The following is a 23,115-nucleotide window of genomic DNA, read 5'->3' on the forward strand; positions in this document are numbered from 1 at the left end:
CCTGCAGCCTCTGCAGCACCAGTTTGATCCCCGGCCACTGGCGAGGGTCCCACAAAAAAAAAAAAAGGAAAAGAAAATGATTGCATTTCATCCTTTCTTGTGGTGATGTAATATTTCATGCTATGTATGAGCCACATCTTTTTGATCTGTTTGTCCATTGAAGGAGATTTAGACTGCTTCCTTGTCCTAGCTATTGTAAATAAAACTCCTGTAAATATTGTGGAACATACAGGTTTTTTGTTGTTGATGGTTTTGTATTCTGTGGATATCTGCCTAAGAGAGAGTGGGACTGCTGGGTCATAACAGTATTTCTATTTTTAATTTTAATTAATTTATTTTTTACATAAATTAACCCATTTATTATAGGCTGGCAATGTTCCAAATTGTAGAATTTCTACTGGTCTTTCAATTCCTTCAGTTTTCCTTTTTTTTTTTTTTTTTAAAGGTTTATTTATTTATACAAGCACTGGGTACAGTCAGAAGTGCGGGAGGGTGAGAGAATTCATCTGAGCCAGAGCGGGGAACAGAACAGGCAGACAGACGAAATACACTGCAGCAGGCGCGGCAGGAGAGGTCTGCACGCCATGTGGGACCCTCGCCGGCAGCCGGGGATCGAACCGGCGCTGCAGAGGCTGCTGGCAGCTTCGCAGCTCAGCGCTCAACTGCTACACCACCAGGGGAGGCCCAATTCCTTCAGTCTTCTGATGGCAGACTTTACTGTGACGGCAGAAGTGGTGTAGGTCCAGGCACCACCAGCCACTGTTTTCATGCAGGAACCACAGTGCTAGATCCCCACAGCTCACCTCTTCATCTTGGTTTTGCCACCAAAGGAGCAAGTGTACTTTGTGTGCTGGCTGATTTCAATTTTTCTTCACCATTTTCCTAAGGGAGGCACCATAACGGGTCCCGTATTTACCGAGGATCCCCACCTTCTTGGTTTGTTTGGCCATGTTGCTGTAAACTAGGTGAGCGCCCAGAGAGTCTATTTTTAATTTTTAAAGGTAAATCCAGACTGCTTTCCATAATGGTTTTACCAGTTCACATTTCCACCAGCAATGCAACAGGGATCCTTTTTCTCTGTAGTCTCTCTAGCACTTGGTGGGAGTCTTTTGGATAGGTTCCATTCTCATGAGTGTGAGATGATTATCTCCTTGTAGCTTTAATCTGCATCTGTCATTAGGCGTGATCATGAACATTTTTTTAATGTCTTTTGGCCTTTTGGTATTGGTATTATGGTAATGTTGGCATCATTAAATATATTAGTGTAGATTCCTTTTGTATTTTGAAAAATGATTTGAGCAAAGTTGGCATTAGCCCTTCTTTAAAAGTTTTATAAAATTCATGTGTGAGGCCATCTGGACCTGGGCTTTTGTTTTTCGGAAGATTTGTTTTATTACTCTGTCAATTTCTGTGTTTTTGATTGGTTTGTATAATTCATCTTTTCCTTCCTGAGTTAGTCTTCCTGGGTTGATTATGTTGCTCTAGAAAATTTATCCATTTTTTCAAGGTTATCAAATTTATTGGCCTATAGTTTTTCATAGTAATCTCATATTCTTTTGTATTTCTGCACTGTCTGCAGTGATTTCTCCCTTTCCATTTGTGATTTGGCTTATTTTCTCTCTCTGTCTCTCTCTGTGCCCCCCACCCCCCTTCTTGGCTAGCCTAGTTAGTGGTTTATCTATTTTGTTTATCTTGTCAAAGAGCCAAGTCCTGGTTTCATAGATTTTTTTTTTCAATTGTCTTTTTGATCTTTTTGATTTATATTTCTGCTCTTTTATTCTTTCCTTCTAACTTTAGGCCTTATTTGTTCCTCTTTTTCAAGATGCTCTAGGTATGACATTAGGTTATTTGGGATATTTCTTACTTTTTAAATGGGCCTGTATTGTAGTTATCATCTCCCTTAAGACTGCTTTTGCTGTGTCCCCTAGATTCAGGTAACTTGTATCATCATTTTAGTTCAAGATATTTAAAATTTGTGGTTTGATTTCCTCATTTATCCAATTGCTATTAAATGGTATGCTGTTAATTTCCTTATGTTCATGTTTTTCCAGGTTTTTTTTCCTTCTTAAAGTTGATTTCTATTTTTATGACATCCTGGTTCACAAAGTACTAGGTATAGTTTCAATAGTTGTGGTTTTATTAACAATTTACCTATATCCCAGGATATGTTCTATTCTAGAGGATATTCCAAGTGTACTTGAAAGGAATATGTACACAGCAGTTTTTAGGTGAAGTAGTCCATAGATGTCTGTTAGGCCTGCTTGGTCTGGCTCTTGTTTTAAGTTGTTGTTTCCTTATGTGTACTTTGTCTTGTTGATCTGTCCATTGTTGTAAGGTCCCCCAGTATTACTGTGTTGTTATTAGTTATCTCTCAAGTTCTGTTATTGTCTTATGTATCTTTTTTAATATATATATATATTTTTATTTTACATCATTATTCATTTTTGTACAATGTTTGATTTCTCCTCTCAGTTTTAGTCCTGGTAAAATACCCACCACTAGGTTACCTTGAACCATCACCATAGTCTCTGGTGCTCTTCCCGCCCCTGTTTTAATCCCTCTCCCTCCCACTCCCCTGCCCATTGGCTCCAATTTATAGTTACCAGCTAGTTTTGTCTTTTTTTCCCCTGATCCCTTATTTGGTTCCCCTATATTCCTCCTATACGTGAAACCATCCAATAATTTTCTTTGCTCAGTGAAAGAAGTCAGAAAGAAAAAGAATAATATCTTATGTACCTTGATGTTTCATTATTTGGTGCATATATGAGAGTTACTTCTTGTTACATTAGACTCATAATTGTAATATAGTCTTTTTTTCCCCCATCTCTTTTTTACCTTTTTTTTTTGGATTTGCATTTTTTTTCTTTTTTTATCTTTCTTAATTCAGAGTCTTTTTATCGGATGTAACTGTTCCTGATTTTTTTTTTTTTTGGTTGCCATTTGCTTGTATAATGTCTTCCAGCCTTTAAATCTAATTCTGTGTTTGTCTTTGTTGGTAAGGTGAGTTTTTTGTGAACAGACAGATGGTTGGACTTTGTTTTGAAACCCATCCAACCACTCTGCATCTTTGGAATGGTGAGTTCAAGCAGTTAATACATTTAAGGTGATTATTGAGATACAAGTGTATATTGCCATTTAGTTATGGTTTTGGTTTGTCTTTTTTTTTATTTTCTTGAGAACTTCCTTTTATGTTTTGTTTATTAGGTTCCATTTCTGTTGTCTTTTGTGTTACTTCTATTAATTTTTGTTTGACCGTTCTAGTGAGGTTAGTTTATTTATTTATTTTTAAAGATTTATTTATACATACAAGAACTGGGGTACAGGCCAGAGGTGTGGGGGTGAGAGGATTCACCAGAGACAGAGTGGGAAACAGAACAGCTGGATTGACTGAAATACACTGCTGAAGGGAGCAGTGGGCGAGTCAGGCGAGATCTGCTGCGCCATGTGGGAAGCTCACTGGCTGAGGATCAAACTTGTGCTGCAGAGGCTGCGGATAGCTTCATAGGTTGCGTCTTAACTCCTTGCACCACCAGGGAGGCCCAGTTAGTTTATTTTGGAGTGTTTGTTTGACACATTGGGTGATTTGGTCTCTGACTGGATTAAAAAAGGGTCCATTATTATTTTCTCTTTTTCTTTTTTTTTTTCTTTTCTTTTCTTTCTTCTTTTTTTTTTTTTTTTAAATAGAGGCATGTTTTATTTATTTATTTGTTTGTCTGTTTTTGTTTATACATGCACTGGGTACAGTCAGAAGCCCGGGAGGGTGAGAGAATTCACCAGAGCCAGAGCCGGGAGCAGAGCAGGCAGAAGTACCGAAGTACACTGCTGAGGGGAGCAGCGGGCGGCAGGAGAGGTCTGCGTGCCATGTGGGACCCTCCTCCGGTGGTCGGGGAGCAGCCGGGGATCGAACCGATGCCGCAGAGGCTGCGGGCAGCTTCGCAACCCAGCGCTCAACCGCTGCACCACCGGGGAAGCCCTCCATTATTATTTTCTACCTCCTCTTTCATGTAAACTAATTTAGGTTTATTTTGCCTTCATATTTGTTGTTCTGTTGCTTTATGATAACCCCTTTGATATTTCTTTCATATGTGGCTTGGTGATGATACATTTTTTTAGTTTTTGCTTTTCAGTGCAGCTCCTTACTTTTTTTTTTTTTTTTTTTTCTATCTTGAAAAAGAGTCTTGGATAGAGGGCTCTGGGCTGGAAGTTTTTCTTTAAGTACTTTGAATATTTCTTTATTGTCAATTTGTGCTTGTAATGTTTGTTGAAAGTTTTTCTGGTAGTGTGATTGGTGTTCCCTTATAGGTTACCCTCTTTTGATAATTTTAGTCTTCTGCCCTTATCACTCATTCTCAACAGCTTTATTATGTGTCTTGGTGTATACCTGTCTGGTATTATTTTTTTTTTAACTCTTTGGGCCTCTTGGATCACAACTTCTGGTTCATTTTCCAGGGTGAGATTGTTTTCAGATATTAATAAATGAAGTGAGGTTTTTTTATGTTAAGAGGGAAGTGGGAGAAAGAATCAAGAGAATATAAGGGCTGGTTAGAGGGGGGATAGCTTTAATTGAATGTCTATCAAAATCATATCAACCAGTAGAATTTAACTTTTTTAATTATGCAACACTAAGTACTGTCAGATACCATTCTAAAACAGCTGTAAAAATTGAGATGTCACTAAAATGGAAAGCTTATTTATAAGTACAATTTTGTTATTCCAGCACAAATAATCTGATTATATCAGGTACTGTTATGCCTCTAACCTTAGAGTTTACTCTCAGTGGTGGAGACAGTGTATATGGTAGATATCGATATAAAGAGATATATCGTTGTACCAGAAAATGCTGATTCCAGAAATTGCTTTTCCATCACACTTTCTACATGAAAATAAATAAGTACTTGGGCCTCCCCGGTGGCGCAGCGGTTGAGCGCTGGGTTGCGAAGCTGCCCACGGCCTCTGCGGCGCCGGTTCGATCCCCGGCTGCTCCCCGGCCACCGGAGGAGGGTCCCACATGGCACGCAGACCTCTCCTGCCGCCCGCTGCTCCCCTCAGCAGTGTACTTCGGTCCTTCTGCCTGCTCTGCTCCCCGCTCTGGCTCTGGTGAATTCTCTCACCCTCCCGCGCTTCTGACTGTACCCAGTGCATGTATAAACAAAACAAACAAACAAACCAGCAAACAAATAAATAAAGCATGCCTCTATTAAAAAAAAAAAAAAAGAAAATAAATAAGTACTTGTGGTCGAGTTTGATGTACTATTTGCAGGTAGGCCAAGTGCCTATTACCTGTGAACAGTGGGATAGGCCACCTTTAGAATTGTCTTATTACTCTGCTTTCCTGTGACAGGCCCACTTGGTCTTCATGAACAATGAGCAGGATTGAAAACTTCAGTTAAAACATGAATGGTGATACATAACACTTTAATTTGCATTTCTTTAACCATAAGAAAGATCGCATTTTCTATGCAGTGTTTTATCATTGGTGTTTTCTTATGTTAATTAACTCAAGTAACTAGACTCTGGGTGTTGCTCTTCTGTAGAATTTTACAAATAAAAATTAACATGTCTTATTCATGGCTTTTTCCAGTTGATTCATTACATTTTGTGTGGGTATTTTGTCACATCTTTCTTGTAAGTTAATTCCTTTATGTTGTTAGATTCTAGAAATTTCATTCTTGGGCCTCCCCGGTGGCGCAGCGGTTGAGCGCTGGGTTGCAAAGCTGCCCGCGGCCTCTGTGGCGCCGGTTTGATCCCCGGCTGCTCCCCGGCCACCAGAGGAAGGTCCCACATGGCGCGCAGACCTCTCCTGCCACCCGCTGCTCCCCTCAGCAGTGTACTTTGGTCCTTCTGCCTGTTCTGCTCCCCGCTCTGGCTCTGGTGAATTCTCCCACCCTCCGGTGCTTCTGACTGTACCCAGTGCTTGTATAAATAGAAAACAAACAAACAAACAAATAAATAAATAAAGCATGCCTCTATTAAAAAAAAAAATGGCATAGAAATTTCATTCTTTAACATTGTAAGTGAATGTACCGTTCTGTTTCTAAAGGATGATTTCTGTAAATATTTTGAAAAAACAACTATTAAGGGGCATATCTGGTCTGATCAAGTTCTCTTGTACCCTTTTGGGTCTTTAATTGATACTATGATGAAACTATGTATTTTCTTGAAGATTCAGTTTTACTGTCATTGGTTTTTAAAAGCAGGTATATCTTTGCATTTTTCATGGTTTTCTTTTCCTTTAAAGTCTATTTAAGAAAGTTGTCATGAAGATAATTATATACACATTTCATATTTCTTGAGTTCCCTTAATGCCCAAATAAATATTTAATGTTTGTGTTGCTTTTTAGGAATGGTATCTTTCCCACAATGTGTTACAGCTGTGTGACAGTTAGGAAAGCAGTTATTTAATTAATCATAAAAGTAATTACAGCAGGTTTTAGAAAGTTTGGCATATAGTAAAAATTATTCAAAATCTGTATCTTATGTTTGTTTACAATTAAAAAATACTATATTTGTTATTTAAAATAATAGATCATTTTAACTTTAGAAAATACTTGTCCACTATACCAAGTGAATTACAAACACATATAAAAATAAGCCCTCTTATTCCCTCCTACTTCTGTAGCTGATGTTAACTTGTCTTGGAGTATATATCCTTGCACACTTCTCTGTATATTCATGTAACATACACACTGAGATTTTCAGAAATGAGAGATATAACTCACATATCATAAAATGCCTTTATCGTATACATTCCTGTATTTTTAGTATACTTACAGATTTGTGCAGTCACTGCTTCTATCTAACTCCAGAACATTTTCATCACCCAAATGAACTTTGTACCCATTACCAGTCACTCTTCATTTTCTCTCAGACCTCCTCTGGCAACCACCAGCCTACTTTTCTGGCCTCAGAGATTGTCAGTTCTGACATTTCAGATAAGTGGAATCATACCATATGTGACTTACTGTTTCTGGCTTTTTTCACTTAGATAATGTATTTTGGGATTTTCCATATTTTAGCATGTATGAGGACTTCATTCCATTTACTGTCTGAGTATAGGACTTAGTTATATGGATGCACCACATTGTGTTATTAAATCATCATTTGTTGGGCATTTGTGGCATCTATGATGTTTGTGGCATCTATGATGAATAATAGTTCTATGAACGTTTAAAGTTTGTATACAAGTTCCTTCGTGGACACATTTTCTTTTCTCTCGGACTTATACTTAGGAGTGGGATTTCTGGACCCACATGGTAACTCTTTCATTCTTTGAGGACTTTGGTAACTTTCCCACAGCAGCTGCACCATTGTATACTGTATTTATTCCAGTTCTCCACATACTACTATCACTTGTTATCTGTCTTTTTTATTCTAGTCATCCTAGTGGTTTCAATTTTCATTTCCTAGTGACTAAAAAAATATGCAAAGTATTTTTTTCATGTGCTTTTGTTAGCCATTTGTATATCTTTGCAGAAAGGTCTATTTAGATCCTTTACTCATTTTTTAAATTGGGTTAATTTGTAGAGTTTTTTTTTTTTCCCCTTAAATTCTGGATACTATTCTTAATAGATAAATGATTTGCAAGTATTTCTCCCATTCTGTGAATTATCTTTTCTTTTGATAGTGTCCTTTTGAATTCGAGGGCACCTTAGGGATAATTAGGCAGCTTCAGGAAAGTTAAGGAAGACTCCAGAGATCAGGGTAACAAATTCCAAAGGGGACTAATCAAACACCCCAGGACTAAGGTCAACAGGACATTCCAAATAGAGGACAATGAAGAAAAGAAGATAAGAGCTGGGACACAGAGACTTAGTTCTGGGCACAGAGACATTTAGGCAGTGAGTGCTACCACCGAGAACTAACCAATCAGAGAGACTGGTGGAGCTTTAGAATAATTAGGGACAGAAGGTCTATATTCCCTGAGACATGGCTCTGCTTCGGCTTCCTTTCCCCTCCCTGGCCAGGTTCCATGGCCTGGGAGTCCCACTTTCTTTCTGTTCCTTTTCTCCTCAATCGACTTTTTCTTTCTCTAAACAAATCTGCCTCTCCTTGCTTGCTTGCCTGAGTGTTTGCAAAGTTCCTGCTGCAGCTTCGTGAGACACCGACCCGTGGTGGTCTTGTGGCTGGTACTCAGCGCTGCCCCTGCAGCCTGAGGTCCGTTCCTGCCTGGGAGACTAGACCTGAAAACCTACAATTCTGGTATCACTTTGAAGTACAAAGGTTTTTAATTTTGATGAAATCTTGTTTACCTAGTATTTTTTAAAAGATTTATTTATTTTTTATTTATACAATAGCCGGGGTACAGGCCAGAGGCACAGGAGGGTGAGAGATTCACCAGAGACAGAGTGGGGAGCAGAACATGCAGAAGGACTGAAAGCACTGCTGAGGGGAGCAGCGGGCACGACAGGAGAGGTCTGCCGTGCCTTGTGGGAATCTCCCTGGCTGGCTGGGAATCGAACCCACGCTGCAGAGGCTGCGGACAGCTTCACAGCGCTGCGCTCAACTTGCTGCACCACCGGGGAGGCCCTACCTAGTATTTCTTTGCATATGCCTTTTGTGTTGTACTTAAGAAACCATCACCTAATGGAAGATTACAAAGATTTTTCTCTTATATTTTCTTCTAAGATAATTTGAGCTCTTATATTTAGGTCTTTGATTCATTTTGAGCTGTTTATGTGTTATGTGAGCTAGTAGTTTAACTGTATTCTTTTGGATGTGGATATGTAGTTGTCCTAGCAGCATTTGTTGAAAAGACTGCTCTTTCCCAGTGAATTGATTTGACACTTTTTTTTGAAAACCAGTTGACCATTAATTTGATAGTATATTTTATTTTAAGATTTATTTATTTATGCATACAAGAGCTGGGGTACAGGCCAGAGGTGTGTGGGGGTGTGTTTGAGAGGATTCACCAGAGACAGAGTGGGGAACAGAACAGGCAGATTGACCAAAGAACACTGCTGAGGGGAGCAGTGGGCGAGTCAGGAGAGGTCTGCCGCGCCATGTGGATTGCTCCCTGGCTGGCCGGGCATCAAACTTGTGCTGCAGAGGTTGCGGATAGCTTTATAGGTTGCATCTTAACCTCTTGTGCCACCAGGGAGGACCTTGATAGTATATTTTAGACTCTTGGTTCTGTCTTTTTGATTTCTGTGTCTTGTCCTTAACACCAGTACCACATTGTCTTGATTACTGCAACTTTGTGAGTAAGCTTTGAAATTTGGAAACTCTGTGAGTCCCCTGACTTTGTTCTTTTTTCCAGAACTGTTTTGACAATTCTGAGACCTTTGCCATTTCCATAAGGATTTTAGAATCAGCTTGTTAGTGTCTGCAAAGAAGTTAGGGGGAGGGAGGAGGATATTAGCAGGTATTATATTGATTGTGGAGGACATTTTTGGGAGTATTGCCATCTTAATAGTATTTAAATCTTCAAATCAGTGAATTTAAGACTATTCTTTTTACTTAGCTCATCTTTAATTCTTTTCTACACTTGTTTTGTTACTTTCAGTTAACTAAGGGAAAGAAAGGCTTCCCATGCCTCTCAAAGCACCAGTATTCTGGTGATACTGACTGGGCGTTAGCAGTGTTCCTTGTGATGCGCAGAGAGCACTAAACTCCATTTTGTGCTTGCTACACCTGAAATTGAGACAGAGTACAATGAAGTAAGTGAAAGACTCCCATGAAGGTCATCCAGGATGGAGACTGAACTCACACACAGTCAGACAGCAGTCTCAATTTGTGTGTCAGGAAACTGAAGCACTGTGAGAGCAGCATGTAGGAGTGGGTGGCCACCTGGTGGACTACTCGCCTTGAGCGCCAGAGGGAAGGCTTGATTTTAATTTAGCTGCTTAGGAATATGACTGAAAGCCTCTGATTCTTGGACTTTGAAGGTGAGGGAGCTGATGATCCCCTAGGGCACAGTGTCCTGTGTGTGAAGATGGCAGGCAGTGCTCGGCACACTGCTCGGCACACTGTAGAAACTGAGGCTTGACCCTTTTCTTTTTTGGGTGCTGGGTGTCTCACAGTGATGTCCTGTTTTGGTAGTCATCCATGTGAGCATGGTCTTGAGGATGACTAGTCTTAGACTGGCAGAAGCCTGTGTTCCCTTTGGAAGTGATCACAGAAGACTTTGTTTTGGTGTTCATGCCACAAAGAATAATGATTTTGGTAGGTGCACTTGTGGCAGTGGAACTGGTGTGACTGCCAGGGCAGTCCTACCCCAGGGCAATGCAGTGTACCTCCTTGTTAAAGGTTCTTTTTAAAGTAGGGACTAATTGCCTTTCCTTAGCTAAGTAAGTGTACTGTTGTTTGAAATGCTGTCTGTCAGAGATGCCGTTCTGACGTTTGTTTCATATGTGAGTGTTCTTATTATAAGCAGGACCTTTATATAAGTCACTAAATAAAATTGTCAAATCTACTTTGCTGAAAACTGGGCTGTATTCCTAAGGTATTATTTTTATTTCCTTGCTTTTCAGATTTTTTGTCCAATGAGAAGATTACATTTGATAGTGCATCTAGTTCTGCTAATTTAAAGGATAGTGGTATGGGGATTGCTGATTTATACATTAGACCAAGATGTTCCTCTGAAGCACTTTTTTGGGGGAGGCAATGAAAGATAATTGTTTATATGCTGCATGGGGATGGGCAGCGGAAGCAAAACAGCATGGTGATTCTGGGTGTCACTGATTTCAACTCACCATCCAGGGCTGCAGGAGGACCTGGGAGGACCTGGTCAGCCGTGTGGCCTGGATCATGCCCATCTGTCTCTGCAATCCCTCGCCGAAGGGGGACTGAAGGGTCTCACTCCATTTATATGCAGAGGGACCATTAGGGTGGATCATTTGGCTTACGCAGAGACTTTATAAATAGTAGGAGTGTTTCTGCAGCCTGTCTTCATTCTGTTCACAGCTAAAATTCCCTGGCAGCCTGTAACTAATGAGAACGGAAAAGTACTATTAGCAGACTCTAAAATCCAGGAGGCTTTAGTGCTCCCGTGTTATATTGTTTCTTTGACTGTTCTCTTGGGTGGCCATCTCTTTCAAGTTGAGCTGTTGTCAGGCCATGAAAACGGCCATGTTCTTACCAAGCCCCCGAGGTCTTTTGTTAGCATGAGAGTCTGATCATGCTCCCTCAGGGCTTGTGTGGCCAATCAGATGGTGCCTAAGGTCACAAGCTGGTCCTGGCATTGTCTGGATCTGAGTAGTCCAATCTGCTGTGTGTAAATTGGGGGTGAGGACTGGATCAGCCAACACCTAGGTAAATGCTTGCAATGTTAACCAGTCATTTTGCTCACTTGAGTCTGTGCTGTGAGTGCAGTGAGGCTTAGTGAACTGAGCAGCTTGTATAAGATTCCTTTGCTATTCCATGGTGAGCAGGTTCTTTTGACCCCAGAACGCTAAATTATATTACTTTATCTGAAATCTTTCAAAGCCGTTCCTTGCTTTGAAGAGATCTGATATGTGAATCCTTTGCCTGGTTCTTCACTTTCTTGCCAGGGAACTCATAGCTTCTTGAAGCATTACTTTAGCTCAGAGCTGATACTCTGATTCTGGTGCTGCGTGTGCCGTCTGTGCTGTGCTAGACTACCCTGTTAAACACCTTTCACCTATGCGAATGCATGCACACACAGCAAAGCCCTCTTCCCCCCCAAAAGAACGCCAGGGATAATTCAGAAACAGATTGTGGGGAGAAGTCTGCCAGACTGTGAGGAAGAGGTGTGGAGGTCAGTTGTGCAAGTAAATACTGGACTTTCAGGAGACTTTGTTATAGAGCAGCCCCGATATTAAACGGGTTCCTGGCTGTGGGTCTTCACCCGCGCGCTTTAAAGAGACTTATGAATACTCTACTACAGACACACACAAAAGGGTTAATAAAAGGTTTATTTACAAGAGAAAAAGAAAATAAGGAAAAGGTACAACTCAGGGAGAAAATAGGGAAATAAAGTCTTTAATGCGTCCTACCCGATCCGACGACCTGGAAACCCAAAGTCACTCTCAGAGCTGACCGGACGCTGCAAGCTGGCCGAGAGCCCAAAATGGAGAGCCAGCCCCCCAAAGCCCACGTGTCTGCCTTTTGTATCCACCTGGCTGCTTAACCCCACCCTCAGGTCCCAGCCACCTTCCCTTTGGTGGTGATGGGATTTGGAGTTCCCAGTGTCTTTGGCTTTGACCTGGGGTGGGGGTGGAGTCCACAAAGCCTATATGGAATTTGCTTTGGGACATCCTTTTCCCCCTAACAATTCCCCCCTTTCACTTGTTGCCACCATTTCCATGGTGATGAAGATCGAATATATGGAGGTTGGGATGCAGTCTCAGATGAACATTTTGTCAGGTTCCAGTGTGAAAGAAAACCAGTCTCTCCAGGTATTTGTCCATTGTGGAAAGCAAAAGTCCTCCACTCCAGGAAAAATAGTTCATCAGTTTAAGCCAAAAAAAAATCTGGAGGTGTTAGCCAAAACAAGACAGCAGATATGTAAAAATTACAGGAAAAAAAAATATTAAAATGGTTCAACTGATGTAAAAAAACCACAAATTTTCTCAACCTTGATCCCAAACTTTTAACAGCAAAGCAAAAGTTTGCAAACTAAATCTACTTTTAAACCATTTTTCCTATTTTTGCATAAAATCACAGGGTAGAAATAACTAACAGCAATTTGTTTAGCTGGCTTTGTTGAAATATTCCATACAGGATCAGAGCGAACCGGTGGCATCCAGTCGATGTAGGCTTCAGGTATAAAGTTGGTCTCATCAGACTCCACCTGGGCTTTCCTCTTCTCGAGGGTACCAGGAAATTTTCGTTGGCCGGGTTGTCCAGTCCTGCCAATGGAGGCAAGCTTCCTCACCTTCTTTGGAGGTTTCTGGAACCCTACAAACAAGGCAAACTGGTTCTCCTCTTCTTGGTTCAGCTCTGTTTCAACTTTTTGGAAGAACTCCACACAAAGCCACACAATCAAACTCGCGTCCAATTTTTTTGTTAAAACAGACAAAATCCCTATGGAAGTTATGCAAAAAAAAACAGACTCTAAGATAAGTAGCAAAAATTACTACCACTATTTGTATGCTGTGTTGGTATCAAGGGGAGAGAAAATGTGACAAGTTAGTTTTGCTGGAAAAAAATTACAACCTTTCTGCAGATCCTGGTTACTCAAAACAAAACAAAACAAAACAAAACAAAAACTTCGTGGAGTCAGGACAGAAATGCATAAAAAAAAAGTTCCAGTATGTCAAAGAAACCTTAGTAAATGTCAGGTGTATTTCCAGGTCTATTGAGTCCTTTGTAGGAAAGTTTTTTTTTTTTTACTCTCAACAGTTCCATCAATAGGAATCTGTTGAGACCTTTTCTCCCTATATTTCCAGAAACAATTTCTATAGATGTGAAACAATTGAATTATACAATATTACAAGGTGACAATCACCATTGACAATTTACATACATACCCGATACTACTGTTAACATATTGTACATACCAAAGTTTTACCATTTTCCCAAGCGGCAATGCTTCCCTTCCAGTTTTACTTCATTAGGTAAAAGCCAAATAGAACAAATTCATGTAATGCTTTCCCAGGAGGAAAAGGAGAAACTTCGTGGAGTGTCTCAGGAGCTCTACTGAGGTTCCACAAAATTTCCTTGCATCAGTCAAATGACAGGCCACCAAATTTGTACTTGAATTTAGATTTGTGGGAAGCTTTGCCATAAATATCAGAAAATTTAACAGAAACAACAATATTCAATCTCTATGAAGGCACCGGCTTAGTTCAGTAGCACAATGTTGACAATCAAACCATAACTTTTTGTTTTTCTCATAACTGGAGACTTTTTTTTTTTTTTTTTTCAACATCTATGGGCACCATGTATACCAATTTGTCGATCACTGGAGGTCAAGACGGTTAGACACAAGGACATACTGACAGACAACATATAGACACAAAGAGCTCTTTAGTTACCATTCATCACGCGTGGGATATCCCGTGCAACTGCAGTTTGTCTGATAGGCCAAAGTAACAATAAAAAAACAAGCAGGGAAACAAAAAAACTTCAAAGTAAAAAAAAAACAAAAGTTGATAGGAAATAACAAAATCAAGATTAAAAACCTTTGTATGGAAGAAAAAAAAATACTGTCAGCATATGCATGATCCTAGATGTTATTTCACATCTCCTAAACTTTGCAAGGAAGAGATTGGTTAGAGCATGGTAGTTTTTTTTTCTTCTCAGGGTTTCTTCAGAAAAAAAAAAAAAAAACGAGTTCTTGGGTATCCTGCAACAATAACTGGAAAAGAAGTCAGTAACATTCAAGTTTCTTTCTGTTTCTTAAATAAATATCTCAAGTCTTCAATGGGTTCACAAGACCAATGGGACTTCGTCTCTGGGTCCGTTCCTTCTGGTGCTTTCTTAACTCTGGAATGATGTACCCAGGGTTTTATTCCTGCAAGTTTTAGAGAAGTATGTGTGCTTAGCAAAACGTCATATGGACCGGTCCATTTTTCTGACAACTGGTTTTGGGCATCCCCACTCTGCCAGGTCTTTGATTTTGTCGTTGCACTTGATCCTGCATGCTTTGAAAAGCTGACTCAAAAGTCTGATTTTGTCGTTGCACTTGATGCTGCACGCTTTGAAAAGCTGACTCAAAAGCCTGATTTTGTTGTTTCATCGCTAAGTTAAGAGCTTGAATTTGTTGCAGCACATTCTCAGTATGTGAAGTACAACCACTACTTCTCATAGAAACAAAAATGTAGCACATGGCGCCTATGCACATTACCAAAAAAACACCTAGAAGCACAGACTGCAAAGGGATGGCTTGTAAACCATTCATATATGTATACAGAATTAAAATCACGTGCCATAAGCTAGGTCTAATCCAATTATTTACACTTATCAAACTGGTGGTAATATTTAATGGAAAAAGGCTACTTAAATTCAAGGCCGGAAAAAAACTGAAAGAACTCAAGTTAGGGATTAAACTGCTGAAATTCATGGTTGAGGCCGCCTTTGGGTCAAAACCACACCCACAACGGCAGTATGCGCGGGGGGGGGGGGGGGGGGGGGGGGGGACTTTTCAAGACGTGAAACAAAGAGTTTCACTGCGAGTCCTGCAGACCTAATGCGCTTTTATGGTGACCAACGCAAGAAAAATTACTTTGGGCTGGTCAACCACGGGTGAAATTGCAAATCACGTTGGGCGCCAAGCTGTTATAGAGCAGCCCCGATATTAAACGGGTTCCTGGCTGTGGGTCTTCACCCGCGCGCTTTAAAGAGACTTATGAATACTCTACTACAGACACACACAAAAGGGTTAATAAAAGGTTTATTTACAAGAGAAAAAGAAAATAAGGAAAAGGTACAACTCAGGGAGAAAATAGGGAAATAAAGTCTTTAATGCGTCCTACCCGATCCGACGACCTGGAAACCCAAAGTCACTCTCAGAGCTGACCGGACGCTGCAAGCTGGCCGAGAGCCCAAAATGGAGAGCCAGCCCCCCAAAGCCCACGTGTCTGCCTTTTGTATCCACCTGGCTGCTTAACCCCACCCTCAGGTCCCAGCCACCTTCCCTTTGGTGGTGATGGGATTTGGAGTTCCCAGTGTCTTTGGCTTTGACCTGGGGTGGGGGTGGAGTCCACAAAGCCTATATGGAATTTGCTTTGGGACATCCTTTTCCCCCTAACAACTTGACAAAGCATTGATGTACTCTCTCATGCTGAACAAGGGGGGATTGTTTTAGAGAAAATGAGGTAGCTTATTTCCAACTCAAGGTACAGTAGATGAGATGAGGCATATCCCACTATTGGTATGCATCAAGGAGGAGTATGTGAAAGTAGCAGGATTAATACGATGTTCCCTGGCGTTTACAGGTGGTGTGGAGGTCGAGGGGTGGGCATGGAGAGAGGTCAGCCAAAGGCAGCCAGGTAGGTGGAGAGTGTGTGTGTGAGAGAGAGATGGGTGGAAAGGCAACCAGGTAGGTGGGGGTGTGTGTGTGAGAGCGAGATGGGAGGGAAAGAGAGGGACTGTGGCTTCAAGATGGGGCATTGAATCCATATTTTGTGAAGGGATTATAGGTTCTGAAACTACAAAAAGGCAAACTTGAACTTAACTTGGAAGCCACTAGAACCAGAGCGTTTCACACAGGGTGTGCTGAAAGATGAGGTGGAGAAAAAAAGATGCAGGACATTTGGACAGTTCGCTGGGAATGAAAGGGAGAAGGTACTGGTTGCCTGAAAAGAAGACTGGTTGGGGTTATGGTTAGGGTTAGGGGCAAGGCAAATACAGGTTCTAGTTTTTAGGATGAATTATTAATGGATATGTGAGGGCAAGTCAGCGGTTAAGAAGTCTCAAGGCTGCAAGAAAGGAGGGGATATTGATGGTACAGACTCCTAGGAAGGGGATGGTATGTGAGCAGGAGCCTGCTTAGGGACCTCTTGCCCTTGGCAAGAAACAGGAGCACTTCCCATACCTACTGGATTGCCAACAAATGTCAAAACTCTTGTGTAAGTGTTGGGAGTGGAGCTTTGCTATTCTTCATCTCAGCAAAAGCATTTACTGTAAGATTCCATTGAAGAGTGAGCTCCTTAGCCATAACTATGTCAAGATCATTAAGGGTTTGGTTTGTGCACCTTCTTTCATGAGGAAGCACTTCCATGTTCTTGTAAGCACACCCTTTCCTGGTGCCAGATGTGGGCAGAGAGTGGAGGCGTTGTGGAGGGAATGAAAATTGTGCTTCCCTGGCTGCCTTCCCTGGGGGATGAGGGCAGAGGCCTACTTTACCTTTACTTTCTCTGTTTGGAGTTCTGTCCTCCTGAGTAATAGAGAGGAGTGGGAACTTGGTGTAAGAATGAAAGAGAACAGATTAATTCCAACACAGGCACTTGCAGGCAGAGAGAATGTAGAAATGGCTGGTTGGGCCTGGGCCTGTGCCTGCCCTCTGCACTGCCTGTATCTACCTTAATGCCCATGATGTATCTCAGTTCACTGGTGTACCTCTTGGATTGAATTTTACTTTTGTCAGAATTTAATAGCGTTTACTCCTGAATTCCTGGTGCACAATTTTGCTTGCAGTCAGAGACGTTTTAGGGTATAATGAAAGGAAGCTGGTGCATGCAGACAGCTTATATTAGGGCTTACCATTACAGAGGAGAATTTTACTCTGGGCCTCAAACTGCAACAGAGACCCCTGTCAACCCAGTAACTCCCATGGTAGCAGAAGGCTTACCCATAATAGTCAAAGAGAATGGACTACACAACAGTTGGGCTTAGAGTTCTTCAGGTGTTCTTGTAAAATTGAAAGCAAAACTTAGATGTTGGTAACTTGAAACTTGTTGACTAGATTTAAGGGAAATGAGTGGAAAAGTCTTCTATAAGATTAATGTATAGCTTTTTATGTATATATTTTATGAATTCTGTTGTTTACATTGAATTTCTTCAAAGCTTGTCCCAATTGCATTCCAGTGTGTTAGATAACATATTAGGTATGGTTTGTCCTCCTGGAAGGTTGTAATCACATTTGGGAACCCATGACAGTAGTCTGTGTGGCTGCATAAATAAGCTTGAGATGAACACATGAGTACATACCTACTCTGTGTGTGGCTGCCATGTCACCTGTGTGCGGGTGAAGGCTTGGCAGTGAGAGGAAAGAATTAGATGAACAGCTGAGAAATGGAGGTTGGCAAGGTGAGGCATACCATGAACAAGGATGCCACCCATGTTCACCTTCAGCCCCCAGTTCGAGTGTTGGGGTTCATCCTGAGTCCACTGAAGTTCATGCCTTCCTCCCACTCCTGCCATTCCTTCCCACTGTGCTCCAGTGCACTTGAAGGCTGGTGCTCTCAGTAGCCTCTGTGCACACGTCCTCCCATCACTTCCATGGCTCTTGCCACACCTAGCCCTCTCCAACAGCTGACCAACCTCCTGTCTAGTCCCTTGGGCATTTCTGCTGTCCTTTTGTCTCCACAGGGCAGCTGTGCAAGATCCTTTTAAAATAGTCAAATAATGTCATTCCCTGTTCCAGCCTGTATTGACTGTTTAAGTTCTGAACCCTGGTCTAAAAATCCCTAATGATCTTGCCTAGGCCAAAAGCTTCTCTGACAGTAACAGTGACAGTGTTTATAGTATTGATGATCCAGATCCGTGATGGCACGGATGATGGTCTAGGGGAGGAAAAGTTTCTTTTGGCTGGTCTAATAATTAAATTGGCACAAGGCAGATCAATAGAAGAAAAGCAAATTTAATTTTGTATAAAAAGAGACCCCACAATAAGGTACCTGCAAAATGAGCAAAAGCAGTCAGTCAGTATACCTTTCAGACAAAGAAATAATACATCTGTGAAGAACTGACAAGACATTAAGTCTTATGCTTGAGTACCAATTAATGGAACTAAGCAGTTGGTTTACACAGGCCTTTCAATCCTGCTTTTGGTGACAACGATGCCTTTGGTGACAACGATGCCTTTCTATCTCCTCGTAAGGGAGGACACCATTCACATGGGAGATTTAGAGAGGAAGGGGGCCACACTGCTCTTTCTGCGCTTTGTCTTTCTCAAGCAACTTTAATTCAGAATAATCCATGGCATTTTGGCATCTTTTAGGGCAGCCTGCCCTGAGCCCCAACAATGGTGATGATAGTAACAACAGCAAACATTTACAGAACTAGGATCTTTTCCAAGTGCTTTATGTCTTTTGACTCATGTAATTCTAATAACCTCCCTGAGGTAGGTACTAATACATTTCCATTTTATAGATGAGGTGATTAGGGTGAGTCCCACGGTTACATGATGAGTCCATGCAGAACTAAAGTTGGTACCAGCGGCCTGGCATCATGGGCCTGTCTTCTGACGTTCCTGCTCGCCATGGGTGGTGGGTACTCACTGTCTCACCTGCCCTGCCAGGCCTCTGTTCACCTCCCTTCCTGAATACACATCTTTATGATTATTTTTGGAGCAAGCACTGTCCTGTTATTTAGCAGATCTCTGTGTAGAGGCTCTCTAGGGCCACTGAAGTCTCATTTAGTTAACTCTTTGCACCACTAGCCCACATGGTATGAGTCCCACGTGAGCCCACAACCCCTTTTTGTGCCTTGGCACCCAGAATGTGCTCATCCAGAGCTCTCCTGTGTTGATAGCCCCAGGCAGAGCTCAAAGGGGAGCCTGAACAGAAGGCAGCTGGGAGACCCAAGGGCACAAGGATTCTGTGGCAAGTCCTTCAGCCATGTGGGTGACAAAGCAGTTTGCCATTGAGGACATGGAGGTGGGCTCTGTTTCAGTGCAGACTGGGTGGCTCTTGTGTTGGAAAACAAAGGATCTTCTTCCTGAAGCCATATTGGAATGAGTCAGTCCAAGATTCCTTAAGATGGCCACACTGAGTAAAGTTTGGCAACCAACACTGGTGCCTTCCACATACTGCCTATTGTGCAAACATACTTTATTCTTTGTGAAACGCCCTCTTGGTGGATTGCTAACATCTTCGCCCCCCCAAACGGGGACCAATAAATAACAGGACCAACAAATAAGAACCTTTTAGATAAAGTAAATGGGAAAATATTGCCAGAATTCACACTGTCAAGTACTGTGAACAGTGGCAACCAATAGAGAAGTAAGCAGAGGAAAACAATTGCTTTTCAAAATTGGTGGGACTGGGAAAATATAGAAGATGGGGAGGAAAAGGAAGAAAAAAAGAGTAGATACAGTAATCTGAAATTGAAAATGATGCCAGGTCTTTTTACCTGGGACTCTCAAATTCAATATCAAGGGCAGGAAACTGTTAACAGCTCTGTATTATTAATAATCTCATGTTTGTGAGGGAGATTGCTGTGTGTGAAGTACTGCATAGGACCTATTTCTTACCAACCCTCTGGCCATTGTATAGATGACTGAGAAATTCGCTCAGCTATACAGCTAGCACAGGTGAAAGCCTTGAATTCAAACTTGAGCTGGCTTGAACCTCAGGTCCTGAGTTCTTGGCTACTACGAGTTGCAGGGGTATAGTTAATGTTTTGGGATTTTTCTGGTTTTCCCCACTAGCTAGTGTCCCCTTTTTGTTTCAGAATCCAGGACACCACCTCACATGTAATTGTCATGCTCTTTAGGGCAGTCTGTGACAGTTTCTCTGTCTTTTATTATTTTTTTTTGTGACCATGACCCTTTAGGGGAACACTAGTTAGGCATATCATAGATTATTCCTTAGTTTGGATTTGGTGTTTTCTCATGATCAGACAGGGATAAGGATTTTGGAATGAAGGTTACAGAGGTGACATGCCCCAATCACATCGTACCAGGGTTCTGTCATAGAAACGTGACTCTAAGCTATGAGTTAATTGGATCATCTGGCTAAGGTGAGTCTGCATGTGTCTCCATCTTACTTTACTGCCCCGCCCTGTTTTCTGTCCAGTGGTCACTAGGTCTGTTTCTATCTCCTGTGAGGATGGAGGAATTTCTAAGAACGTTTATACTTTCTCAACATATGTTAAAACCGTGACAGTGTTTGACAAATATTTTTGGAGGATACTTTAAAAGCATTTGTAGACTGTAAAACCAACAAAGAATTTTTATAAAAATATAGAGAAAACGTCTACAAACAGGGAAAGCACAAATGAAAGACAGGAATTTCACAGAAACAAGATCATGTGGTCAGTAAACACTAAATCCGGGAGAAATGTGAATTGATACTGTATGAGATGCTATTTTTATGTGTATTTAAGTAGTAAGACTTGAGAAAGTCTGACAGTGTTGTGACTGTGGAGCATGATCCCATGGATTGACAGGACCCTGTACTTGCTGCTGGGGCTTGTGACTAGGGCATCACTTGAAAGTCAGCTAGCATTAACTTTTAAGTTTAAAGTGGGATGCTCTACACCCTTTGGCCCAGCGGTTCCACTCCTGGGTGCATAGCCAAGACAAATCCTTCAGATTCTTAAAATTTCATAAAGGAGAGAATAGCGCAATGAACTTTATCTCTACTTTATCATAACAGCATTTTGTGATTCTGAGTTTGCCTTTTCCTAGCCCCCAGACTTTGTTTTTGCTAGGACAAATGGCAGAAGTAAAAAAAATTTACCCATAAGTACTTCAAGAAATAAGGACTTATGTAATATAATCATTGTAACATACACATTTACAGTAATTCCTTATGATCATCTAATGTCCACTCTACACATTTTCTCTCAAATGTCCTTTTACTGTTAGTTTTTTCAAATTAACATTCCAGCAGGTCCAAATATGTATTTGGTTGCTATTGTCTTCTAAATCTCTGAACTTAGAATGATTTTCCAATTCTCTTTTTATCACATGCCATTTATTTTTAACAGAAACCTGGAACTTTGTTATAATTTCTCAAATGCTGGTCTTGGCAAGTCATTTAAACAGTTTTGATGAATATGTTGTTTGCCCCTGTGCTCACTGATCCAGCAGACCTGTGGGATGGATTTCAGCCACAGTTTTGAGACAGGATTACTGCCAAGGTGGGCCTTCTCAGGAGTTACCTGAATCTGATTGTGGGTACATTGGTGATGTTTCACATCCTTCCTTTGGCTGATCCTCATTAACCTTTCACCTAGCGTTCAGCAGCCATCGAGGAATGTTGCCCAGAAGCTTCCTTTCCATTAGCATTTATGAATAGGAATCTTGTTTTGTTACACTTTCTTCATTTATTATCTGGAATCCTTATAGAGGGGCTTGGGTTTCTGAAAATCTGGTTCCTGGGGAATCATTTTACTCTTTTTCAGATTGAGTTGTGATCACCAGAGGTAACCAGAAGAATTTTTGTTTTATGAGCTCATGAATCTTTAATATAGCATGTGTTTCAGTCCGTTGTTGACTTTGTTGATGCTTGAAGTGTCCCATCTTTGACTTGTTGGGATCCTTTGTGGGCTCATTTATCCCTTTTATGGGACCTTCCTCGTTGAACTGTGTTGTTGATTAGGCTGACTGAACCTGTCTGCCTCTCCAGGGGCACTGATTGCTGTGGGTGAGGCAGACCCACTGCTGTCCTGGTGAGACAGGTAGTAAATGTTAAACTGGTGATACAGGAATATATAAGAATTACTGACGTTAAGTTTTTTTAAAAAAAGAAACTTAAGGGTAAAAGTATAGATTTATTAGGCAAAATGCATAACTTATTTCCCCAAGTGTCTCAGATGGCACCCCTTATTCATAGAAGTTGCCTAGTGAGCCTTCTGTTCTAACCCAGTTAGAAAGTTTGAACTAACCCTGAGACCTAACCCTGAATGTTTCCTATGTTGAGGGCCTGTTTTGGCCATCTTACATGTTTATCTCATTTATTCTTCTTGGACACCATTTGGGTAGATGCTGTGAGTTCACAATTTACATTTGGGCCAAGGTGTAGAAGATTGACCTACTCAAGTTTGCGTGGTTGGTGCCTTTTTAAGCTGGGTTGGATTTTGAGCATACATCATTTCAGGTGACAAAACACCACAGACTACCCAGGTCTGATGTGAAGGGGTCTGAATCTAGCGCTTATGACCCTGTGGTGATCCAGCTCTCATTGCCTGAGAACCTGGTTATTTCCATACTGGGGAGAATTGCAGGCATTTAAAAGGGGAGAGGGGTTGGACTTCAGGAGGTGCTCCTGGAAAGGGAGGGCCCCTCTCCTGGTAACAGGGGGCTGGTGAAGATGTCCTCTTGGGGCCAGCAGTCAGGGGTCCAGGCATCACTGCTGTCACATTGTGGTGCTGATGTGCCTTTAAAGAGTGCTGGGGCCAAAGGACAGTAGGAGTGGAGAGGGCACCGTCCATGCCAAGCTTCTAAAAGCAGGGTAGTAGACCCCAAAAGTTGGGCAGGTTTTATAATGATGCTTATTTTAGCTGGGAAAATGCAGAGGTCCAGGAAAATACTCAGCCCATTTCTGTTGACTGGAAAGGAGCTTCTGTGCTTTGCGTCGAGGTGTGGCATGTGGTGGGATTAATGACAAGAGAAGGAAATTTGTAAGAGATGAGAGGGTCCCTGAAGGGAGAGAATCAACTGCTTTATACACATCACACATAGACTCACAGCTACACATGCACACACCACATATGTACAAACTTGCACACATAATCTGCACACCACACGTGCGCCACACACATTCTCAAGTTGGATGCAGACCACACACATATAACAGCACAGTGTACACACCTACTTACCAG

The 23,115-nt window shown here is 41.5% G+C and overlaps 1 protein-coding gene and 1 pseudogene across 3 annotated transcripts in view; one reads left to right on the forward strand and one right to left on the reverse strand.

Annotated features, from left to right (window-relative positions):
* Nucleotides 1-23,115, forward strand: part of NUDCD3 (NudC domain containing 3) — a gene marked incomplete at both ends in the record, with an annotated part of 95,541 nt that overhangs the window by 28,242 nt on the left and 44,184 nt on the right. The gene's annotated exons all lie outside the window — the stretch shown is intronic.
* On the reverse strand, nt 659-1,016 carry LOC311179353 (large ribosomal subunit protein eL43-like; annotated as a pseudogene). The gene has a single exon. The product of its transcript is annotated as a large ribosomal subunit protein eL43-like (transcript).

Source organism: Talpa europaea, assembly GCF_964194135.1.
Source record: "Talpa europaea genome assembly, chromosome: 11".
Lineage (NCBI taxonomy): Eukaryota > Metazoa > Chordata > Mammalia > Eulipotyphla > Talpidae > Talpa > Talpa europaea.